We start from the raw sequence: 7,343 nt of genomic DNA on the forward strand, positions 1-7,343 counted from the left end.
GGGCAGCGTTGGAGCTTTATTCTTTTGAACTATTTCTATTATGACGTCATAATGGTCGGATTTTCTAAACAAAACCTCGACTTTATTATTATTTCATATCTCCAATGTTTCAGCAGATACCAGTATTGGAATCGAACAGACCGTCGCTTGTCTGTTAAATCCAAGACACCATTGATAGATTCCTCCAAGAGATATGGTATGGACACTAGTTACCAAACTTACTTTAGACATTCAACAATGACGAAAAATTGAAATCTTAACTCGATGAAGAAAGTATTTTTACTAAGTGAATATATATATATATATATATATATATATATATTATTGATTTAAAATGCAGAGATGCCTATAATAGGACATCTACTCGCTAGAAATAGCAGCAAAAGACTATATACCACAAAAATTAGGGATAATTTCGAAAGGAAATGAAAAATAAAAACTTTTACCAATCTATATTCTGTACCATGGTTTCAAGTCAATTTTAGTAAGATAAAAGTTATATATCTTACAAGGTCGGACTATCATCAGCAGAAATGACCAGACAACATATGAAGCACGAGTCAATAAGCAGCATGGTTCGTGTTCCTATGTCTAATTTTTCAAAATATACCGCGTATTTGCGGTTTACCTAATCGGCAGCAAATAGAAAAATTAAATTGAAAAATTAGACATAGGAACACGAACCATGCTGCTTATTGACTCGTGCTTCATATGTTGTCTGGTCATTTCTGCTGATGATAGTCCGACCTTGTAAGATATATAACTTTTATCTTACTAAAATTGACTTGAAACCATGGTACAGAATATAGATTGGTAAAAGTTTTTATTTTTCATTTCCTTTCGAAATTATCCCTAATTTTTGTGGTATATAGTCTTTTGCTGCTATTTCTAGCGAATAGATGTCCTATTATAGGCATCTCTGCATTTTAAATGAATAATACATAGTCTATTGACTGTTTTTTTTACTCTCGCTAGACCACTGGTGGTAAATAAAATTTCTAAAATTTTTTTTGCTACCCTATAATTTATTAATAATGATAAAATTCTTTTTGGATAATTTTCTGAAAGAATTTCGGCATTTTTGTATTTGCTGCCGATTAGGTAAACCGCAAATACGCGGTATATTTTGAAAAATTAGACATAGGAACACGAACCATGCTGCTTATTGACTCGTGCTTCATATGTTGTCTGGTCATTTCTGCTGATGATAGTCCGACCTTGTAAGATATATAACTTTTATCTTACTAAAATTGACTTGAAACCATGGTACAGAATATAGATTGGTAAAAGTTTTTATTTTTCATTTCCTTTCGAAATTATCCCTAATTTTTGTGGTATATAGTCTTTTGCTGCTATTTCTAGCGAGTAGATGTCCTATTATAGGCATCTCTGCATTTTAAATGAATAATACATAGTCTATTGACTGTTTTTTTACTCTCGCTAGACCACTGGTGGTAAATAAAATTTCTAAAATTTTTTTTGCTACCCTATAATTTATTAATATATATATAAATGTATATATATATATGTAATAAATCTCTGAACGAGGTATAAACAGTAGCTGCATGACAACGTAAAGTATATTTGCCACTTAAATGTGGCTAACTACTAAGGGTGGATGCTACTGTAGCTTGTAGCCCTAGAACACCTCCTCCAGCTGACTATAGACACACTTTCTGTGCCCTATCAGTCTTTACAAAGGGAAGCTATCTTTCCCATCGTCGACCTGACGTGATACGCACGGACCCGGGTTTTTGGGTATTTATCCGTCATCAGCGCACGACAATCACCGGTGGCAAATATACTTCACGTATATATATATATATATATATACACAATAAGGATAAACTCTTATATAAGAATTTATCAAGTAGTTATCGTAAAAAAAATTCATAGGGAAGAATCTATCGTTTTTCCCTAAATTATATATATATATATATATATATATAGGTGAGAAAGTTGGTATGTGAAAGCACGTGGTGGATGTATAAAGGATAATACGAGTGAAAAAACTACAGAAGGCTTGTGTTACTTGGTTAAAGTATATATTTAAATTATGTTAGAAACATGTTATAAAATCTTTTTGGTATATAAACATTGTATTTTGAGAAATAACCGGTTTCGTGTTGTCTTTTCAAATTTCTCTACTTCATTAAGTAGAGAAATTTGAAAAGACAACACGAAACCGGTTATTTCTCAAAATACAATGTTTATATACCAAAAAGATTTTCTAACATTTTTCTGACATAATTTAAATATATACTTTAACCAAGTAACACAAGCCTTCTGTAGTTTTTTCACTCTTATTATCTTTTATATATATATATATATATATATATATAAAAGGGCATAACTATACAAGAATGCCTCACGTTAACAAACACATTTTTACCGAATGCGAGGAAATGCAGCCTTCAAGGAAGCTAGCTTTTAAAAACAGACTGAACTATAGATCGCCGATTTCGTGATCATTATAGTGTGAGAGTGTATATATATATATATATATATATATATATATATGTGTGTGTTGGAGTCCGTATGTGTACGTTTAACGTGAAGGTCAACTTGACTTCTACCCTATAGAATAATTCCAACGTTAAATGCTTAATTGTTATTCGTGAAATCGCACGAGGTCTATAAAATCAAGTACCATTCGCGTACAAAGGTGGACGATATCGATTTATTCCTGCTTCCCTAAAATTCTGGCTGAGAACCAAAATTTGAAACGATTAGTTTCAAAGTGTTTTTAATTTACATTTGACGGATATTTGTCCTCATCTTGTTTGTTGTTAACAACGTTTCAGCTGATATACCCTCCAGCCTTTATTAGCTGTCTTGGGGAAATTTCGAACCTGGGTTCTCATTCCTAAGGTATTTTTCGATTATATTATTATTATTTGTTCACTGACAAAATTCTGTGAACAGGTCGCGGTCTCAAAGCGACGAAAATATTATAATAATAATTATTATTATTATTCAGGTCACTACCTGGAATCGAACTCGGAATTAGTAGTCGCGCTCTTAACCACTATGCCATATGCCTGTGGGCAATTATGGAGTGAATTTTAGGGCTTATAAATCTAATATTTTCCTATCCTTCCTTAATACTGGTTCCCATATGCTATTCATATCTGTACTCGGTCTGCTTAGGAGGTTGTTGTGTCCTAGCATATGTGCTGCTTCTTTTAGTTCTCGTATTTTCCAGTCGTGTTCTCTGTTTATTATTTGAACTTCATCCCACAGGGGGAGGTGGTCTCCATTTTTCCATACAGGATCAGCTATACCCGACTTATCAATATCTCATCGTGTCACAGCTTTGCGATGTTCCTCTACCCTTATTTTAAGGGGGCGACACGTTTTGCCTTTGTATAACCTACCACAGCTGCATGTTTTAAATTTGCTTTTCTCCTGCAGAGGTTAATTCACAAGAGAAGAATCTCACGTTTGAATGGATCCCCCCCCCCCCCCAAGAAGAACTTGTATTAGCTTTTTTGCAATGCTCATAATGTTCTCTCCGGTAGATCTGTAGAATATCTGCCGTCAGCTTTGTAACAATGGTAATGGAATCACGAGTTACAGAGGTCTTCGATAGTTTCTAGATTTGTGTAAAGAGGTACACAACGCCTGCATCACGTGACTTTTGAAGATCATACATAAAAAGTAAAAATTATAATATATAAACCGTAATATCTAACACATAATATAAAAATTATTTGGTTTATCAATCTTACCTGAAAGAACACTTAATGATTGGAATAATCCATAGATATGCAGGATTAGGCATTCGGTTTTCTTAAGGAAATCCGTCCATTATGACGTCATAATTCTATTATAGCGCAAAAGAATAAAGCTCCAATACCTTCGCTATTATGAATATCGTGTCTCTCTAAATAATTAATTACTACTTAAAAGAACGCTAATTATGTGATGTCATAATAGAAAACAAAAACAACAACAAAAAACTAGAAACAGGTGAAATAAATATCGGAGATGCTTTGCCCTATGCTGAGACTGGGGTGGGGGTTACTCAGAGGTTTTGCCAGCTCTTCTAAATCCATTGCAATGTTGGAAACACTTCCATTATCGTCTGCAGGTCACAAGTGTTTTGCCTCTTAGCCTCTTCACTTCACCTGAGTGAGGCAATGACAGCTGAGCTTCTATTCATATACGGAAGGGTTCCACTTGCGGTCCTTTATCAACCGTAGTCAGCTTGAGTTAGTTTTAAATGCCGAGCCCATTTCCTTGATGGCTTTCTTCAGTTGCCTGAATTATATTTTAAAATGTTGGAATAAGATTTTGGTTTTGTCTTTTATTCACAAGATCTGAGATTTATAAGAGAGAATGAAAACAGGGAAGAGAAGTGTGAACTATATGAAGCTAAATAACGTTTATATATTTCTTGAGAGTATCAGAAGTTTAAAATGAATAAAGAAGTATTTGGTGAAAATCAAAGACGGAACAAAGAACAAGGATTCGGCCAGAGGACAAAAATATAAAACCGGAATAAGAGGTGACAGACTGTTTGCAGCTAATTTATCTCTGAGCTTATACCGACCGACAGGTAAAGTCACTAAAACACATACAGACGAGATACAAGTTTTACTATTAGTTTTAATTATGTTACTCATTTGTACCTGTTAAATAGGCAGGTAAACCGTACCCTGAGTCTGTCGTTTTTATCTGTGGCAAAAAGGGAAGATTATTGTGACATGTTTGATCTGTCCCATTGTTCTATTCCAGCTATTTTTCCTCCATCGATTCGCTTATCTTTCACTTCTTCTGTTAATAACATTTTGCGTGCACGCGCACACACACATACATTCACACTCTCGCAAACACACACACACATTAACACACAGACACATACACAGACACACTCACATTCACACACACACACAAATAAAACGCAAAATATATTATTTTCTACTTTAGGTACGAGGCCCGAAATTTTGGGGGAGGGGGCCAGTCGATTAGCCGGACGTCAGTACGCAACTTCTATTTAATTCATCGATCTCGAAAGGCAATGTCGACCTCGGCGGGATTTGAACTCAGAACGTAAAGACAGACGAAGTATCGCCAAGCATTTCGCCCGGCCTGCTAACGTTTCTGCCAGCTCCTTGCTGCCTTACAAAGCAAGATAAATTGCATAAACTATTCTTGATTGAATCGCTACATATCTTTATTTTCATCTTCGATAAAGAATTGTCAATAAATTTGTTCCAATATTAATCAGTTTTATGTATGTTTGAGTCTATAAACATCGTCTGCTACATGCTGCTTGTGTCATAACATAGTTGCATGGTGTCTAGGCTGTATCCTATTACCATCGAGACATTTAACCTAAACTTTTCTGATGTAGGAAACCTGGCGCTTCCAACCAGAATCTAAAATAATTTTAAGCACTGCATTATTTCTTGACTGTTGGCAAACATTAGTTATAATGATTAATTGCTAGCAAAGATACAGTATTTTGTTTGCAACCACAATAAACTATTAAGTATGTAAAAGATTTACAAGTCAATATTGTGTCATACTTGTGTGTTAGCAGTGCAATGTTCCCATTTGAAAGTTTATTTCTACAACCAATGCGATGGAAGATAGAAAAAGATAGAAATGCCTACATATACACTCGCCACCTATTTTTCTGTTTCCGATCGCATTGTTTACATCGACGTGTTCGCAACTTTCAGTGCTGGCTCTGAATTCTATAGAAAATCTACCGAGATAAACTTAAAAATAAGTTATTTTGTTTAATAACATATTATTTCGCCGATTATTATTGTTGTTAGTGATGAACTGGTAGAAACGGTAGCAGAATGGAATTGAACGGTTGTCAGGTCGGTCTTGTGCGCGACTTGCCAACATGTAACCCTGTACGAACTGCCGCATGTTTGGTTTGTCGACGACTAAACCGGCATCCTCATCGATCTTGGCAAGGAAGGTGATTATTGGATGCCCGACGGGATTAAGAATCAAAGCCCGACAAAAGAAGGAAGAAAGGAGGAGAGACAACGGCCATGCAATATTGTGGAAGAAACAAAGAGGGAAGAAAAGGGGGATGGCCCCCTTATATGTAGAAAGATGAACGAAATGAAAGGAAGGAGAAGGTGACGCAGGAAAATCAGCGGAACGGAGGGCTCGCGAACCACGTTTTTGTGTTCAGCGATCGAAAGGATGTACGATCGAATAAAGCAGCAAGATTGGGTGTGGAGATCGATTGTACTGTGAATTTCGGTTGGTTGGGATTAGTTGTACAACCACGTCGAAGGATGATGATGATGATAATGATGGTTTAGATTTAGAAATGTCTCAGACGAATTTGACGTTCATTTCTCCGTCATCGATAGTTAGGTCATGGTTGGATTCCGTTTTGCCAATTAAACACAAGGATGGATTTAATCGACATCAGAAGGATTAACAGATAAAGTTAACATTTGAATTTAGATATGTGTATTTGTGTGAAGTGTTTGGACATTAAAAATAATGGCTCGATGTTCAGAAGAGAACCAGTTTTGATACAGTGTAAAGATAAAACATACAAATGAAAGCAATTTTGTGAGAAAGAGAAACTTTAAACGATACAAAAACAAGTAATGTGAACTGTGAGCGGAACATTAACCCGTTTCTTATTCTCACTTGTGTTGCCAACCCGACTATGTTTTCTTTAATGAAGAAATAACAAAAAAAATTAATAAAAATAGAGACGCAGCCGTGGCTGTATGGTAAGAAGCTTGCTTCCCAAGCACATTGTTCCGGGTTCAGTCCCACTGCGTGGCACCTTGGGCAAGTGTCTTCTACTATAGCCTTGGGCCGACCAAAGCCTTGTGAGTGGATTTGGTAGACGGAAACCGGAAGAAATCTGTCGTGTGAATATATATGCATATATTTTATGTGTGTGTCTGTGTTTGCTCCGCCATCATCACTTGACAACCGACACTGGTGTGTTTACGTCCCCGTAACTTAGCAGTTCGGCAAAAGAAACCCATAAAATAAATACCAGGCTTACAAAGAATAAGTCTTAGGGTCGATTTCTTCGACTAAAAATGGCGGTGCTCCAGCATGGCCGCAGTCAAACGACTGAAGCAAATAAAAGAATAAAAATAAATAAATTAGAAATTCATTCATTGTTTAATCAAGCCTCTTTTTGCATCTGGTTATCAGACTCCTATAGTTTCTCTGGAATACAAAACTGCCAAATTTATTTCTATCAAAAGTCAAATCTTCTTGGTTATCTCAGCCTCATCTTCAGGCTGCGGAGTTCTGTTAGCTTCTACACTGCCCCTTTGCGTAGGGGTCGCTTTTGTTTATGTAAATTTTATTGCCAGGATAGTTTTTCTTTTACT

General features: G+C 35.7%; 1 long non-coding RNA gene across 1 annotated transcript; it reads left to right on the plus strand.

Annotated features, from left to right (window-relative positions):
* The first annotated feature begins 3,540 nt into the window (after window positions 1-3,540).
* Window positions 3,541-5,229, plus strand: LOC106867351 (uncharacterized). Its single transcript, XR_001409122.2, has 2 exons — window positions 3,541-4,561; window positions 4,933-5,229. It is a non-coding gene; the product is annotated as an uncharacterized LOC106867351 (long non-coding RNA).
* The last annotated feature ends 2,114 nt before the right edge of the window (window positions 5,230-7,343 follow it).

This window comes from Octopus bimaculoides, chromosome 3 (assembly GCF_046866305.1).
Source record: "Octopus bimaculoides isolate indiv1 chromosome 3, ASM4686630v1, whole genome shotgun sequence".
Classification (NCBI taxonomy): Eukaryota; Metazoa; Mollusca; class Cephalopoda; order Octopoda; family Octopodidae; genus Octopus; species Octopus bimaculoides.